Source organism: Bubalus kerabau, chromosome 6 (assembly GCF_029407905.1).
Source record: "Bubalus kerabau isolate K-KA32 ecotype Philippines breed swamp buffalo chromosome 6, PCC_UOA_SB_1v2, whole genome shotgun sequence".
In the NCBI taxonomy this organism is placed as follows: Eukaryota; Metazoa; Chordata; class Mammalia; order Artiodactyla; family Bovidae; genus Bubalus; species Bubalus kerabau.
The window spans coordinates 7,921,255-7,940,207 of NC_073629.1; the positions used below are offsets into that span (position 1 = coordinate 7,921,255).

At 41.6% G+C, this 18,953-nt stretch overlaps 1 long non-coding RNA gene across 1 annotated transcript; it reads right to left on the reverse strand.

Moving 5' to 3' along the window:
- Positions 1-472: 472 nt before the first annotated feature.
- Positions 473-9,219, reverse strand: LOC129655918 (uncharacterized). Its single transcript, XR_008716139.1, has 3 exons — positions 9,087-9,219; positions 8,171-8,546; positions 473-610 (listed from the first exon to the last, which is right to left on the reverse strand). It is a non-coding gene; the product is annotated as an uncharacterized LOC129655918 (long non-coding RNA).
- Positions 9,220-18,953: the final 9,734 nt, after the last annotated feature.

Consider the following 18,953-nt stretch of genomic DNA (forward strand, 5'->3'; position numbering starts at 1 on the left):
AGTCATAATGTCCATCCCAAGCTACAAAACAAGGAGCATGTGACTGAGGCCCTAACAGGGCCAAGTTCAAGTTCCCGGGCCACCAGAAGATCTGTGTCTCTAAGAAGTGGGGATTTACTAAGTTTAATGCTGGTGAATTTGAAAACATAGTGGCAGGAAAGTGACTCATCCTGGACGGCTGTGGGTACAAATATGTCCTAATTGTGGCCCCCTGGTCGAACGGCAGGCCCCGCATTTATGAGAGCCTTGTCTTGTCCCCTCCTTACTCACACCCACCAATAAATCCTACTCTCTTGTCAAAAAAACAGAATGAAATTCTGACACATACTATAGTATGGGTGAACTTTAAAGAATTATGCTAAGTGAAATAAGCCAGTCACAAAAGGACAGATATTGTACTGTTCCACTTACATGAGATACGTAGACAATTTCATAGAGAGAAAAAGTAGAATAGAGATTGCCAGGCTCCTCTGTCTGTGGGGATTCTCCAGGCAAGAATACTGGAGTGGGTTTCCATGCCTTCCTCCAGGGGATCTTCCCAACCCAGGTATCCAACCCAGGTCTCCCATATTGCAGGCAGATGCTTTACCATCTGAGCCACCAGGGAAGCCTGGAAAGAGAGAGGTGATGAGGAGTTTTTGGGAATAGAGTTTCTGTTTGAGATAATGAAAAATTTCTGGAGATGGGTAGTGATGATGGTTACACAACATTTAGAACATACTTAATACCACTGAATTTGTACAATTCCGCTGAATTGTACACTTAAAAATGGTTAAAGTAATGAGTATTATGTATGAATGTGTGCATGCTCAGTAGCTCAGCTGTGTCAGGCTCTTTGCAACCCCATGGAGTGTAGGCTCCTCAGTCCATATGATTTTCCAGGCAAGAATATTGAAGCCTGGAGTAGGAAAGTTGCCATTTTCTACTCCAAGTTTTATATATATTTCCCCACTATTAAACAAACACGGAATGCGATCATTCATTAAAAGTACTTAGAATTTTGGACACATTGTAAATTCTCAGTATGTGTCATTTGGACTTCCCTGGTGGTCCAGTGGCTAAGACTCGGAGCTCCCAATGTAGGGGGCCCAGGTTCAGTCCCTGGTCAGGGAACTAGATCTCACATGCTGCAGCTGAGTTCACATGCCACAACTAAGGATCCAACATGCCATAACGAAGACCCAATGCACTCAAATAGATATATTTTTTAATTTGTTAAAAAAAAATGTATTATTATTACCAGATGCCCACCACAGTGGCTCTGGTGATACGTGGAGACAAGCGGGTCCATGCGGCCTTTCAGAGACATGTATTGGGACTATGTTGCATTGTCTGTCCCCAAGGAGTTCTCTTCTCAGGCCCTGTGTTCAAACCTGTGCATGTCTAAATTGCCTGGATGTACAACCATGTGATATGGGATTTCTTGGCACACCCAAAGAGGAATGCATGACCCAGTGAGTTACAAAAGTACTGCTGGCTGTCAAATCAGTCGTGGGTTACCATGGCCAAATAGGAGCAGATCTCCTATGCAGAGAACGAGAAGGAAATTCGCAGGTACCCCCCAGATCTCCATCCAACATACTACAAAAAATGATTTCAGGTGGCAATGCAAGGATTCAGGCCACATACAGAACGCTCTTGAGCCCATTCAAAAACTTAATTAGCCACCACCTGCAGTCACCCAATAGAAGTAGTTCTGGCAAACCTGTAGGATCTTCAAAAACCCACCAAGCAGCAATAGAAATAATCCTGGAGCTCTGGCCGCACACACACACACACACACCCCTGTCATTCATGATAAAGTTTATTTTCATACCGTTCATTACAGTTTTCCTAAGCTCTTTTGCTGGTATTCTCTCATCTAATGATCATGACAACATTCTGAGAGAAGTGTGAGTATGGTTCCCATTGTGCAAATAAAAAAACTAACAATCACTCAGGGACAATATCGGATTTTTCCAACAGCACGTAGGCAGAGTTCAGTTCAGTTCAATTGCCCAGTTGTGTCCGACTCTTTGCAACCCCATGGACTGCAGCACGCCAGGCCTCCCTGTCCATCACCAACTCCTGGACTGTACTCAAACTCATGACCTTCGAGTCAGCGATGCCATCCAATCGTCTCATCCTCTGTCATCCCCTTCTGCGCCTGCCTTCAATCTTTCCCAGCATCAGGGTCTTTTCAAATGAATCAGTTCTTCACCTCATGTGACCAAAGTATTGGAGCCTCAGCTTCAACATCAGTCCTTCCAATGAATATTCAGGACTGATTTCCTTTAGGATGGACTGGTTGACTCTCCTTGCTGTCAAGAGACTCTCAAGAGTCTTCTCCAACACCACAGTTCAACAGCATCAGTTCTTCGGCACTTAGCTTTCTGTATAGTCCAAGTCTCACATCCGTACATGACTACTGGAAAAACCATAGCTTGACCAGATAGATCTTTGTTGGTAAAGTAATGTCTCTGCTTTTTAATATCCTGTCTAGGTTGGTCATAACTTTTCTTCCAAGAAGTAAGCATATTTTAATTTCATGGCTGCAGTCACCATCTGCAGTGATTTTGGAACCCCTCAAATAAAGTCTCTCACTGTTTCCCCATCTATTTGCCATGAAGCGATGGGACCAAATGCCATGATCTTAGTTTTCTGGATGTTGAGCTTTAAGCCAACTTTTTCACTCTCCTCTTTCACTTTCATCAAGAAGCTCTTTAGTTCTTCTTTGCTTTCTGCCATAAGGATGGTGTCATCATATCTGAGGTTATTGATATTTCTCCCAGCAATCTTGATTCCAGCTTGTGCTTCTTCCAGCCCACCATTTCTCATGATGTACTCTGCATATAAGTTAAATAAGCAGGGTGACAATATACAGCCTTGACGTACTCCTTTCCCGATTTGGAACCAGTCTGTTGTTCCATGCCCAGTTCTAACTGTCGCTTCCTAATTTGCATACAGGTGTCTCAAGAGGGAGGTCAGGTGGTCTGGTATTCCCATCTCTTGAATAATTTTCCAGTTTGTGGTGATCACACAGTCAAAAGCTTGGTCATAGTCAATAAAGCAGAAATAGATATTTTTCTGGAACTCTCTTGCTTTTTCGATAATCCAACGGATGTTGGCAATTTGAGCTCTTGTTCCTCTGCCTTTTTTAAATCCAGCTTGAATATCTGAAAGTTCATGGTTCACATACTGTTAAAGCCTGGCTTGGAGAATTTTGAATGTTACTTTGCTAACGTGTGAGATGAGTGCAATTGTGCGGTAGTTTGAACATTCTTTGGCATTGCCTTTCTTTGGAATTGGAATGAAAACTGACCTTTTCCAGTCCTGAGGCCACTGCTGAGTTTTCCAAATTTGCTGGCATATTGAGGGCAGCACTTTCACAGCATCATCTTTTAAGATTTGAAATAGCTCAGCTGAAATTCCATCACCTCCACTAGCTTTGTTTGTAGTGATGCTTACTAAGGCCCACTTGACTTCTCATTCCAGGATGTCTGGCTCTAGGTGAATGATCACACCATCATGATCATCTGGGTCCTGAAGATCTTTTTTGTATAGTTCTTCTGTGTATTCTTGCCACCTCTTCTTAATATCTTCTGCTTTTGTTAGGTCCATTTCTGTCCTTTATTAACCCCATCTTTGCATGAAATGTTCACTTGGTATCTCTAATTTTCTTGAAGAGATCTCTAGTCTTTCTGATTCTATTGTTATCCTCCATTTCTTTGCACTGATCACTGAGGAAGGCTTTCTTATCTCTCCTTGCTATTCTTTGGAACTCTGCATTCAAATGGGTATATCTTTCCTTTTCTCCTTTACCTTTTGTTTCTCTTCTTTTCACAGCTATTTCTAAGGCCTCCTCAGACAACCATTTTGCCTTTTTGCATTTCTTTTTCTTGGGGATGGTCTTGATCCCTGTCTCCTGTACAATGTCACGAACCTCCATCCATAGTTCATCAGGCACTCCGTCTATCAGATCTAATCCCTTGAAATCTATTTCTCACTCCTACTGTATAATCGCAAAGGATTTGATTTAGGTCATACCTGAATGGTCTGGTGGTTTTCCCTACTTTCTTCAATTTAAGTCCGAATTTGGCAATAAGGAGCTCATGATCTGAGCCACACTCAGCTCCCGGTCTTGTTTTTGCTGACTGTATAGAGCTTCTCCATCTTTGGCTGCAAAGAATATAATCAATCTGATTTCAGTGTTGACCATCTGGTGATGTCCATGTGTAGTCTTCTCTTGTGTTGTTGGATGAGGGCGTTTGCTATGACCAGTGTGTTCTCTTGGCAAAACTCTATTAGCCTTTGCTCTGCTTCATTCTGTAGTCCAAGGCCAAAGGTGTTTCTTGACTTCCTACTTTTGCATTCCAGTCCCCTATAATGAAAAGGACATCTTTTTTGGGTGTTAGTTCTAGAAGGTCTTGTAGGTCTTCATAGAACCATTCAACTTCAGCTTCGTCAGCATTACTGGTCAGGGCATAGCCTTGGATTATTGTGATATTGAATAGTTTGCCTTGGAAACGAACAGGGATCATTCTGTTATTTTTGAGATTGCATCCAAGTACTGCATTTCGGACTCTTTTGTTGACCATGATGGCTACTCCATTTCTTCTAAGGGATTCTTGCCCACAGTGGTAGATATAATGGTCATCTGAGTTAAATTCACCCATTCCAGTTCATTTTAGTTCGCTGATTCCTAAAATGTTGACGTTCACTCTTGCCATCTCCTGTTTGACCACTTCCAATTTGCCGTGATTCATAGACCTAACATTAAAGGTTCCTGTGCAATAATGCTCTTTACAGCATCAGACTTTCCTTCTATCACCAGTCACATCCACAACTGGGTGTTGTTTTTGCTTTGGCTCTCTTCTTCATTCTTTCTGGTAGGCAGAAGTGAAGTGAAGTGAAGTGAAGTGAAGTGGCTGAGTCGTGTCCAACTCTTTGCGACCCCATGGACTGTAGCCTGCCAGGCTACATGGAGAATCCGTCCATGGGATTCTCCAGGCAAGAATACTGGAGTGGGTTGCCATTTCCTTCTCCAGAAGCCAGGTCTAAAAGGCAAGCCCTCTGTTTATACTGCATACCTTCTGTGCATTCCTTGTCTCCAGTCCTTGACACCCATACCCCTACTCCTCTGTAAGCCTATCTGCCTGCAGCTCCTTTGACAGGAGGGGTTTCTAAAAAGACGCACTTCTGCAAAGCTGAGGCTGAAGACTTGCTTCTTTGCCTTCATTAGGGCTCCTCAGGAGGAGTGATGAACACTGTAACCTGGGGGTCAGTGCTCACTCAGAAAGGCTTCCCTGGATGCCCCAACCCTGACACCCCCCTCTAAGCAATCTTCTTCCCCATAATTCTGCTCAGCTTCACTGATCCGTGTCCCCCATGGCATCACTGGAAGATGAGGAGTGAAATGTCCAATGCTGCCCCCAGGAGAATGACAGTGTTGTTCTCCCAGCATTCATAACATCTCAGGCTTCCTTGATCTCTGCCTCTGACATTCACAGCACAGGAGACCCCTCTTTCCCCACTCCTCACAGAGCCTCTTTAGGATCTTTTGTGACACCCTGATCTCTGAGTTTAACTTACATACAAGCACCAGTTGGGACAGTGGACTGGACCCCATTGACCAGCCACCGTGCTCTCTCTGCTCAGGTGCGAGAGACTAATGCTCTGCAAAGCTGTGACTGAATCAGAATCAACTTCACTCCCGTCACAGCCAAGACTCTTCCCTTCAGGGCTCGCTCTGTCTTAGTCATTGACTCCTTCATTCATTTATTCAGGAATGATGTTACATGCACATGTTTCATCTCCCTACCCCAATGAGCTGGTGCGAACCAAAATATCACGCATGACTTGGGAATGGAAATGAATTGTCAGGGAAAGCTCATCTGTGCCTGAGAATAATATTGAGATGACCACCCACGCTTCAGTGGAGCTCGTGAGTGGTATCTGACATTCCTGAGTAGGTCTGGGTTATGCTGTGCTCCCAGTTGCTATTTCACACACAGCTGGACTACTCAGTGTGGTTACAGGAAAAGGTTATCCCATCTTTCTCCAGATTCTACTAGTGTTGGCTAGGATCATGGATTAGGGAGACCCTGTGAGATTTCCACCTCCAGTTTACCTCTGAGCCTCATTCTCCTCCCTGGTCATTCACAACTCTGATATCATTGCCATCCCCACTCTCCTGCCATCCTTGCTCCTGGTCATGCTACGGTCTGTGCCCAGGACAGGGACACTTTCAAAGGTTCCAGGAAATACGAATCCATGCTGTTCTATCATTTCCCATTTTCTTTATTATTTAGAGAAATTTTATTAGGCTGGAAGACACCTTTGGGGTCAGCTCCTTTAACCCCATCTTTTTACATAGGGGGGCTAAAACCCAGAGAAGTTAAATGAATTTTGAAAAGCCACACAGCTGACAGCAGAGTTGGAATTTGAACTCAAGCTTTTAGGTCCTGTCATCATCCCCGTCGCCAGCTATCATCTGCCTGCCATGCAGAATTCTGCAGGCTATGCCCCTGGCAAGGCTTCCAGGGCAGGCCAGATACTGACTCTGATTGCTGCCATAGAGCCCATCTGGTTTGCATCAAAGCACCATTTTCTTCAGCAAAGCAGTCTCTGGTGCCCTCAAGGGGCAGAACTGAGTAGTGATGAACCGCTCCACTGGCGAGACATAACCAGGAAGCTGCCTGAGAAATAAACCCTCTGATCCACCCCAACCCCAATTTTACAGAATACTTTGGGTTCACCTTTTTGTTTTAAAGATCATGAAACATTTTTAAGAATATCAAAATATGTTTGAAACACAAACTGCCCCTAATACTTTCATGCCCAGCCCCCATGTGAAAACTGGAGAGCCCACAGGGCCATGCCAAGTGCCTGCCCCCCCCAAAGAATTTGAACTTGAAATGTGTGAGCAGAAGGGAAAGTGGTGAGATGACTCTCCTCTGGAGAAAGAGGTGCTTGTTTCCTCTCCCTTGGTCCTTGGAGCCACAGTGCTACCCTCTCATAAAGGACTGGAGATGATGTTCAGGATCCGGAGCAATTGGTGACCTGGGTGGAAGGGACCATGAAAGGAAGAGTCCAGAGTCCTGGGAGTTTCCAGAGCAGCAATGACAGGGAGTGAGACCCAAGCTGTGATCTTCCTTTCTGCCTAAGAGCTGAAAGGCCCCCAGTGCGGTCTTTGTGATTGTTCTGTGAGAGACATCTAGAAACTGTGGCTTTTTCTCCACTAACAACTGACATAGACTCTATGTAAGCAAGGCTTCCCTGGTAGCTCAGATGGTAAAGCGTCTGCCTGCAATGCAGGAGACCTGGGTTCGATCCCTGGGTTGGGAAGATCCCCTGGAGAAGGAAATGGCAACCCACTCCAGTATTCTTGCCTGGAGACCTGGAGAATTCCATGGACAGAGGAGCCGGGTAGGCTACAGTCCATGGGATCGAAAAGAGTCAGACAAGACTGAATGACTTCACTTCACTTCATATGTAAGCAAAGTTAGTTCTTCTGTCATCTGTTCCCATAGCTCTGTTAGGATGCTTTTCTTATGTTGTATCTTGTTTCATCTCTGACTCTCAAACTATCCAATGTAACAAACACTTATCAAGTGCCTCTGTTTGGCAGGAACTGTGGGCTGCCACAGAGACTTAAGGAACTCTGATGTGTCTCTGAACCTCCTGCTTGGCCAGCACAGTGCAGCTTGGGAAGTATTAGTTTTGAGTACTGTGTTTTTTTTGGCTTCCCTCATGACTCAGATAGTAAAGAATCTGCCTGCAATGCAGGAGACCCGGGTTTGCTCTCTGGGTCAGGAAGATCCCCTGGAAAAGGGAATGGCTACCCACTCTAGTACTCTTGCCTGGAGAATTCCATGGACAGAGGAGGCTGGCGGGCTGCAGTCCATGGGGTCACACAAGAGGTGGACATGTCTGAGCAACCAACACTTTCACTTTTTTCACTGTGTTTTTGGGCAAGATGATTCTCCGTGTGAAGTGTGCAAGTCTAGATACCTAGGTTTCTAGTTACGTGTGTTGTTCTTACATATGTGACCAACAGGTCCTGTCCCCTTTCACCCCCTTTTGTGGTTGATGGTTGTATAAGTCAGGGTAATTGACCCTAGCAGCTATAACAAACAATCCCACAGGTCTCAGTAATATAGTACAAAATAAAAGTTTATTCCTCACTCACACTGATTTGAAGTGGATGTTCCTGGTCAAGCAGCTCTTCTGGGCAGCTGTCTACTAAGACAGTGGCTCGAGATTCAGGTTTCTTCTTTACTGCGCTCTACCTTGTCATCTCGATCAGATCCTCTGCATGCAGTCAGATGACAAAGAGAGAGATGAAAATCCACGTATCTGGAATTTTACCAGCTCAGCCAGAGGTGACACACAACACTTCTGCTCAAGATCTTTTGATGAAGACTAGTTACATGGTTCCTGCCGCATGCACTAGGATCAGAGACTTGCAGGATTAGGAGCAGAGACTTGCGGGATCTGGCTGGACCACTGCTTGCCAGCAGTTACTCTTTGTCTTGGAAGGAGCATGAATTTTTGGCTAGTTATCCCTGCCAAAACAGCACTTTAGGATAATTAGGCATTAAAGTTATTTTTCTTTATAAAAATTTTAAAAAAATAAAATTAATTTTAAAAAAAATAATGAAAAATAAAAAAAGAATGATTGTTTGGCTTACAAGGGTTTTATTCTGCAAAATCCAGAAGACAACCTGTTACTAAGAAGATATGTTAAAAAAATTTTTTAATCAATTTTTAATCCCAAGATCCTCTGTAACCCTCACAAGATCTCCATAGCCGCTTGTCTAGGTCACCACCATATGGGAGCTGGAACCAGAGGTTACAAATAGAGAAGGAGGAGAAGTGAGCGATCGAGGATGAGATGGTTGGATGTCATCACCGACTCAATGGACATGAGTTTGAGCAAACTCAGGGAGATAGTGAACAGGGAAGTCTGGCGTGCTGCAGTCCATGGGGGTGCAAAGAGTCAGACACGACTTACCGACTGAACAAACAAACCTTTCAAGGCTGAAAGAGAGCTTGAGGGAAAGACAAAAAAAGCGTTTTGTGTTATCCTCTGGGAGGAAGATTACCTTTTTTTCTGGTCAAGGTCCTCTTTCTTTTCACATTTCTAGGCGTAACAGGGCATAAAGACAGGTCACAGATAAAAGTGTGCTCCCTGTACCAGAAATTCTGAGCTGAGAAAGACAGGTGACTATATGAGACGTTTGGTACTAAAGGAAGAAGCAGTTTGAAGAATCAGCTAGAGATGAAGAGGAAGGCCTGCCCTCCTCTGGTTCTTTCCCTAGCCCAGGAAGAACTGGATTTGAGGCCTCTGGTGTCTACCATACTTTCTTTAAAGCATGAGACAAACATCAAAGGAGTTCTGGTCTGAGATGTAGGTGAGGCATAACCTACAGGTGACGACTTGTCAATGATATATGTTAAATTGAGTGGCAATCAGACTACAGAGAAGAGTGTAATTAAAACTTAGAGATAGTTCTAAGACCTGTGCAAAGACCCAAAGCAGTCTGTTTTGGATAAAAATGAATAACAATATTTCACTCTTCCATCAAAACATGGATGTAAATATTCCTCAAGTCTCAAATCCTACCCAACCAGCCCCTTTGTGTGGACCTAGGGGAGAGAGGGAAGGAGAAGGGTGAGTTTGAAGGCTGTCTGGTAAGTTTTGTGGGATAAACCAGCTAACTAGTGAGAAATGGGCCTCCTAGAGGTGAGGGGGATCCCACAGCACAGTATGCACCCTCCACCTTCCCTGGAGCTACCAAGACAGAGAAAAAGAGGGAGGGGCCAGAATAGATATTTATCGATATCTTTGATATCGATAAATATCAAGATATTTATGAATATCACAGCATCATCACCCTCATTGCTGAACCCTGGACCACTGACTTACGGGTTTTGAGATTCTCCTTGAATAAGTACAAGGGTGATCCAAGAAACCAGGTGGGGATTAGCCTGTAAGTAGGAGCTGGAAAGCTGTAGCTACAAGGGGTTTAAAACAGGAGCTTAGTAGGCATTACGTTATCATCATCAGAGAATGCAGGAACCTGGCGTGGTTAGTGATGTTTAAACTAAGGTTATTAAACTGTCTTCTAGGCCACTGCTACAAACTTAGTGCACGTAAGAATCGTCCTGGGAGCGGGGAAGAGAGTGTATTAAAGTGCAAAGTCCCAGGGTGCCAACTAGAAAAGAGGCCTGGGAGAGAAGCAGAAGTCTGCATTTTTAATTAGCAGAACCAGGTAATTCTCATACAGATGCTAGAGACATAGCGGAAAACAGCTGTTGAGTCAGAGGCTACAGTGGATTTGACAGAAATAAAAATGATTTGTATCACCATCCAGGAAAAAGTAAAATTTTTTTATTTCTTAACAGAAAACATTACTTGATATAATCTTATCATAGAGCTTTCACATTTTGAATATGTGTATTTCATTTTTTGGCAGTGCACATTTTACATTTTAAAGCAGATCTGGTTTTTACTTCTTCAGGCTGATTTTGCATCTTGAGAAATCTGAATATCAGTTTGTTTTGTAGGTGCAGTTGTGTTGAGTCACTGCGGATGAACGTTTCCAACGTGACAGGGGAATCATGGGTCTTTATTGAAACAGGTGGTAGAAGAACAACCACTGATCCTACAAATGCAAATAGTCACGACAAGATTGTTCTGTTGAACTAACACATGTATATGAATTCAAAGGTAGTAGTGATTCTAGTTAAATTGGCCTACAATCAACTTTTTAGAAACTCTTGTTTTTAATTTGAAATATTTCTTTATGCAGGGAGAATAGCATAAAATACTTCAAATATTAGTGTTTGTAGGACTAATAAAATGCTAAACATAATAGAATAAAATAGGGACTTCCTTGGCAGTCCAGTGTTCAGGACTCCACTCTTGCAATGCAGAGGGCATGGGTTTGATCCCTGGTCAAGAAACTAAGATCCCATATGCTTCAGGGCATGGCCATTAAAAAAAGAAGAAGAAAATAACAAAAGACTCTTTGAGTTGAAAGCGATCTTGAAAGTAAACTATTCCAGGGTCTCATTTGATGCTTATCAGACTGTGGACATGGAAATAATGCAGGCCTTGGGAACAGAAGACCTGAGTTTGAAAGCCCTGAGCTTTGCCACTGGGACAGTGGTTGTTTAATCGTAGACATGTGGCTTAAGATTTCTAGGCCACAGTTTCCCCATCTGTAAAATGGCACATTGGCCTCTGCAGTCTCTTGTAGACCTGTCATTCTGTGATTCTCTTCTACAATTTCACCTTCCTCTTCATGTTCATTCATAATCTGCAGAAGAAATATGAGCTGATTTTCACTTTGCAAATTACCCTCCAATTTAGATCGAATGAATTAGAACATACATATGTACAAAGATTTTCTTTTTAAATCTAGACCTAAAATTAAAACTTCCTCAACTAAAATGGTTACAATAAGAATAGATTAACTCCCAATAAAATCAGAAAGGACATTCTCTGATATGATGCCTAAAGAAGACCATGGCAATTACCAATCCTAGGGTACTGCTCCATAAGTACAGCCTATATTTGAAGTGGAATTCTTCAACACAGGTAAATAGAGCCACAAATGCATAGTTGTTATTGCAAATTATCTCTGGAGACACAACCCCATGCTCTAAGAACTAAAACTCAGCATCTCACTGATGCTTAATGACATATGCCATCCTGATTGAACATTATTTCCCATCAGTAAAGTGACGTCCTCTCATCTTTCTAAGTAATCTATGCAAGAATCTTCCACAAACCTTTCTTAAAAGATAACCTAGGTATCATCTTAATTTTAAAACTAAATAAATAACTTTAATTCAGTGCTTTGCACTTTCAAAACACAGCACATAAATATGAACTCGGTAATTGTTTACGACATGAATGATTTAAATTGAATAAAGCACCAGGCACTTGACAAACTGGATCATTGATACAGTCAAAATAGCACTGGCACTGGGGTCTTGACCACCTCTTGCTAGCTGCATAATTGTAGGTAATTTACACAATGTCTTTGAGCCTCAGTATTCTCATCTGTAAATGGGATAATTCTTCCCAAACACTAAGGAGAATTAAAATAGATAAGACCAAAAAATATCTATGAAAAACTTCAGCTCATGCTATTCTTATGGCAAAAGTCTGAAATATTTTCTTCTAAAGCTTTCTGAACATCAATTCTAATGTGTGGGCTTTTCTCCCCTCACATCAATCAACTCTTGGCCACTAGCCGAGTGTCCTGCAAGTCAACTCTATTCTAACACTATATGCCTGGAAATAGCGTTAGATTCCACATGTTAAGGATTAAGTCCCACAGGACTTCTCCCCAACCCCTACCCCACTTCAGACACCAGTCACAAGTCCAGGCTGTCACTTGCATTTATGACCGATGGGCTGTACATCAGAGGTTCCCACACCCACTCCTTGGGTTTGATTAATTTGCTAGAGCAGCTTACAGAAATAAGAGAAACATTTAATTACTAGATTACCAGTTAATTATAGAAGGACACCACTTAGGAACAGTCAGATGGGAGAGATGCATAGGACAAGGCATGGGGAAAGGGCATAGAGGTTCCATGCTCTCTCTGAGGGGACCCCTCTCCTCCAATCTCTACACGGCCACCAACCCAGAGGCTCTCCTGCCTTGTCCTTCTGAATTTTTAATGGAGGATTCACTGTAGTGAATGGGCATGTAGTGAATGTAGTCACATGTAGTGAATGTAGTCATGGGCATGACTAATTAAATAACTGGCCATCTGTGATTGATTCAACCTTCAACTCCTCCTCTTCAGAGGTCACAGGGTGTGGAAGTAAAATTCAGACTCTCTAATCTCACGGCTCCTCTGGCAACCAGCCCCCATCCTCAGGTGGGGTACAAAAGTCACCTCATTAATATGACAAAAGACACTTGAGTGCTTTTGTCACTTAGAAAATTTCTGTGCCAGAAATGGAGATGACCAAATATATATTTCTTATTATAAATCACATTATCACACCTCTTATGACTGGGAACACGTGCTTTCCTGTCTATTCAACACCAAACTGGAAATCCCAGCAATAAGGCAAGAAAAAGAAATAAAAGATACACAGATTGAAAAGGAAGTGATACTGTCTTAATTCTCAGACCTGGAATTAATAAGTGGGAAACTCCAATACTTTGGCCACCTCATGCAAAGAGTTGACTCATTGGAAAACACCCTGATGCTGGGAGGGATTGGGGGCAGGAGGAGAAGGGGACGACAGAGGATGAGATGGCTGGACGGCATCTCTGACTCGATGGATGTGAGTCTGGGTGAACTCCGGGAGTTGGTGATGGACAGGGAGGCCTGGCATGCTGCAATTCATGGGGTCGCAAAGAGTCGGACACGACTGAGCAACTGAACTGAACTGATACAGCAAATCATGGAGAACATGCAAGAGGAGAGGGTATTACTAAGAATCTCAGAAATATAAACAACAGAAGGCTAATTTAGACAACAAATAGAAGCTAGGCCCACCAGTCATGGCATGTATCCCACACCCTAGTTTCGTGAGAATTGTGTAATACACTTGATATATTTTCATAAGCTTGCCTTGAAAGGACAAATTTAAGCTTTTTGAATCTGTGAGATAAGCTAGTTTGCAAGGTCAGTCTCAATAATGCCCACAATCTTACAGTGATGAGTTCCTTCTGGAAGCCCTGAAGTTTTTCTTGCAACTAAATAGATAAGAAATGCTTTTTCCCTATGAAAGCCACTGAGCTTGAGAATGAAACAAATGTTGCTTATGGATACCACCTATCTGAGAAAAAAAATGTCAAGAATGTATTGCCCTACTCTTAACGTGTTTTAACAGATTTGTTCAATCTTCATGCAGTTCTCTGATGAGAAAGATTTCCCTGTGTTTACGTCAGTAAGAAAATTTTCCTATTGCTGCAATAGATTAGATATGAGAAACAAGTCTTCATATTGATTTTGCAAATAACTGAGAGTTTATGGAAGAAAGACTTCAATATTTGCCTGAAGAGGATATATGAGAAGCCATATAAGTTATCTATATCATTGCTAATCTCAATAATTTTATGTAACAGAAGATTCAGTTACTGGAATTTGGAAACATCAATATACTTGCCTGACCCTACTCCTGTGTTTAATGTGTTCTGACTAAAATAAAATTTTATAGTGCTAACTACCTTAACCCTGTCCTATGCAAAACCCTGAGAAATCAGAATATAATTTCGATATAAAACTAATTATATTTTCAGTTACAATTGTTAAAAATGTTTTCCCATTTATCACCTAAGATAACCAGACATATCACTAGTGGTTTGCATACTAACTAGGAAAACCGTGGTGTAGTTGGAAAAGCACTATAATTGGAGGCAAAAATGCCTACATTCAAATTATGGTTCCTCTGCTCAGTAGTTCTGCAGCCCTGAAGAGTCACTTAACATTTCTGAGCTTCAGTCATTTTAAAAGGAAGAAATGCAATAAAAAATATACTGAGGAATCACCTGGCATGTGATCGTGTAACTAAATACTGTCACGTATTTCAAGGACTGTGTTTGCATTTGCACAAAGTAGAGTGCAGTACGGTCGCAGTGAATAAAGCCTTTCTTGTAGTTCAGAGAAAAAGTGGGGGAAGGACAGAGGCACAGAGCACAGGCATGCTGGACTCAGAATAATCTGCACTTTGGACACCAACATACTCAAGAGATTTACTTCTTTAGAAAGTACAAGATTTACTTCTTTAGAAATATGAATAATGCACTCATGCCAAAGGTAGACTAGTTTATGTAACATGACTTATCATTGCAGAAGAAAAGCCTTGTCCTTAAACTGTTGGAGAATTTCAGCATGGTAATAATTATGCATCAGTGATCATTTTGACATCAGAACATATCAGACTTCATTATAAACATATTACAAATCAAGCACTGTCACTTAAGGGATCACCGGGTAACAACACAGTCATAAACACCAATGTAAATGTGAGCCCTGTTCTAGAATATCCTTATATCTCACTTTTACAATATTTTCAAATGGAAATGTAAGATTAAAAATTTTGATGGGGAGGGAATTCCCTGGTGTTCAGTGGTCAGGACTTCTCGCTGTCACAGATGAGTGCATAGTTTCAATTTTTGGTTGGGGAACTAAGATCCCACAAGCCATGAGAGGGAAAATAAAATGTGATGGGGAGATTTAAAGCCCACCAGATTTTCATAGGACTTCCCTGTGAAGTTCAGAGGGTAAAGAATCTGCCTGCAAAGCAGGAGACCCGGGTTTGATCCCTGGATCAGGAAGATCCCCTGGAGAAGGAAATAGCAACCCATTCCAATATTCTTGCCTGGAGAATTCCATGGACAGAGGAGCCTGGCAGGCTACAATTCGTGAGGTTGGAAAGAATCAGACATGACTAAGCAACTAACACACAGATTTTCATAATATCAGGCCATCATCATGTCAGCTTCACTCTCATCTTACTCTTATGTTTATACAAGCATCTCTATGTAGGATGTTTTAATAAAACCTTTATATATGAGTAAGCTAGTGGAGGTGATAGAATTCCAGCTGAGCTATTTGGAATCCTAAAATATGATGCTGTTAAAGTGCTGCACTCAATATACCAGCAAATTTGGAAAACTCAACAGTGGCCACAGGTCTGGAAAAGGTTCCGATCCCAAAGATTGAGACCTTCGGGATCATCTCCGATCCCAAAGAAAGGCAATGCCAAAGAATGTTCAAATTACCACATATTTACATTCATTTCACACACTAGCAAAGTAATGTTCAAAATTCTCCAAGCTAGGCTTCAACAATACATGAACCGAGAATTTCCAGATATTCAAGCTGGATTTAGAAAAGGCAGAGGAATCAGAGATCAAATTGCCAACATCTGTTGGATCATCGAAAAAGCAAGAGAATTCCAGAAAAACATCTGCCTCATTGACTACACTAAAGCCTTTGACTGTGTGGATCACAATGAACTGTGGAAAATTCTTCATGAGATGGGAATACCAGACCACCTTACCTGTCTCCTGAGAAACCTGTATACAGGTCAAGAAGCAACAGTTAGAACTGGATGTGGAACAACGAGCTGGTTCCAAATTGGGAAAGGAGTACGTCAAGGCTGTATAGTCACCCTGCTTATTTAACTTATATGTAGAGTCCATCATGCAAAATGCCAGGCTGGATGAAGCACAAGTTGGAATCAAGATTGCTGAGAAAAATATCAATAACCTCAGATATGCAGATGACACCACCCTTATGGCAGAAAGAGAAGAGGAACTAAAGAGACTTTTGATGAAGGTGAAAGAAGAGAGTATAAGATTGGCTTAAAAATCAACATTCAAAACCGAAGATCCTGGCGTATGGTCCCACCACTTCATGGCAAATAGATGGGGAAACAAGGGAAACAGTGGCAGACTTTATTTTCTTGAGCTCCAAATTCACCACAGATGGTGACTGCAGCCATGAAATTCAAAGATACTTCCTCCTTGGAAGAAACGCTATGACCAACCTAGACAGTATGTTAACCTAGACAGTATGATCTTTACCGACAAAGGTCCATATAATCAATGCTATGGTTTTTCCAGTAGTCATGTATGAATGTGAAAGTTGGAGCATAAAGAAAGCTGAGCACTGAAGAATTGATGCTTTTGAACTGTGGTGTTGGAGAAGACTCTTGAGAGTCCCTTGGACTGCAAGGAGATCCAACTAGTCCATCCTAAAGGAAATCAGTCCTGAATATTCATTGGAGGGACTGATGCTGAAGCTGAAACTCCAATACTTTGGCCACCTGATGTGAAGAACTGACTCATTTGAAAAGACCCTGATGCTGGGAAAGATTGAAGGAGGGGGATGACAGAGGATGAGATGGTTGGATGGCATCACTGACTCAATGGACAGGGGTTTGAGCAAGCTCCAGGAGATGGTGAAGGACAGGGAAGCCTGGAATACTGCAGTCCGTGGGATTGCAAAGAGTCGGACATGACTGAGCAACGGAACAGCAACAGCAACAAAAGTCTTAGTAGCACCCACCACATTTCAAAGGCCAGAAATGGGTCACATGCTCATCCTTAAATAAGAGATTGACAAGGGAAACAGGACTAACATGAGTTACTTAAACTAATCAGAACTTAACCCTGAGCAGGGGATGGGGTTACCTTCTGATGAGTCACTCGGAATGGGTCACTGTGAGCAAGAAAAAGGAAGGAAATTGGTACTAAATGGGTACAAATATATTAACAAACAAACATGTTCCGTTCACCAAACTGCCTGAATTGGATATGAAAAGAGTAGTTGGCCAGTTTAACTCTATAGAGATTTAACAATATTGTTTTCCACATCTGGAGAGGTGGTCTATGTTCTGTTTAATTTCCACTTTTGGATTCTTGGCTGTGCTGAATTGTAGTGTCCCCCAAATTCATGTTCACTGGAACATCAGAATGAAACCCTATTTGGAAATAATGCTTGCAAATATAATTAGAGTTAAGATTAGGTCATAGCGGATTATGAAGGACCTTAATGCAAAAACTGATATCCTGGTAAGAAAATAAAACAGAGACACACAGATGCATAGGAGAATGCCAGATGATGGATGCAGAGATTTGAGTGATGCATCTGCAAACCAAGGAATGCCAAAATTACCAGCAGCCGCCAGAAGCTAGAAAGAGGCAAAAAAAAAAAAGATGCTTCCTTACTGCCTTCAGTCACCTCGGCCCTGCTGACACCTTGATTTCAGACTTTCAGTCTTAAAACTGTGAGAAAATAAATTCTGGCCATTTTAAGCTACTCAGTTTGTAATGCTCTGTTATGGCAGTCCTAAGAAACTAATATGTTAGATATGTACCTTTTAATCTGAGTTTTAGGGGGTTTCTTTAGAGTTTCAAATACTTTTAATTCATTACAGCCTACTTTCAAATGTTATACAATCTCAGTTATAATTTAAGATCAACTTAAAAAATTTTCCCCTGCCATCTTTTGTGCCATTTTTGTATTTTATTTCTGCTTTTGTTATAAAACTCAGAATATATTGTGGGTTTTTTTTTTAAGTTTTGCTTTAAACAATTACATTTAAAGATAGTTTAAATTAGGAAATGTCTCATATATATATATACATATCTCTTAATTCCTTTTGTACATCTGGTTTTCCATCTGGTATTATTTTTCTTCAGTCCAAAGAGCTTCCTTTAGCATTTATCTTAATGCAGATCTGCTGGTGACAAATATCCTCAGCTTCTGCTTCTCTAAAGATGTCTTAATTTCACCTTTATCTTTGAAGAATATTTTTGCGAGATATAAAATTCTAGGTTGATGGACTATTTTTTTTATTTTGGTACTTAGATCATCCCATTATCTCCTGCATGCTGCTAAGTCGATTCAGTCCTGTCTGACTCTTTGCAACCCCTTGGTCTGTAACCCACCAGACTCCTCTGTCCAAGGGACTTTCCAGGCAAGAATATTGGAGTGGGTTGTGATGCCCTCCTCCAGGTGATCTTCCCAACCCAGAGATCAAACCAGCATCTCTTAAGTTTTCTGCATTGTCAGCAGGTTCTTTACCACAGGCGCCACCTGGGAAGTTCCCATTGTCTCCTGGCTTTCATTATTTATGGTAAGAAGTTATTAAATTCTTATTTTTGTATTCCTGCATCCAGTGTCTTTTTTTTTCTGGTTGCTTCCAGGATTTTCTCTTTACTACTGGTTTTTAATAATTTTTTTATTATGTTCCTTTGTTTTTTTGTTTGTGGGTGTTGTATATTCTGCTTAAGGTTCATTTAGCTTCTTAGATAATTAAGTTTTCAGTATTAATCAAAATGGAAATTTGGGGGGTATTGCATTTTGAAATATTTTTTGGAGTCGCCCTATGACTCCAATTACACATATATTATGCCGATTGATGTTGTCCTGCAGGTCATTGTGCTGTTTGTTGTGGGATTTTGTTTCCAGCTTTTTCT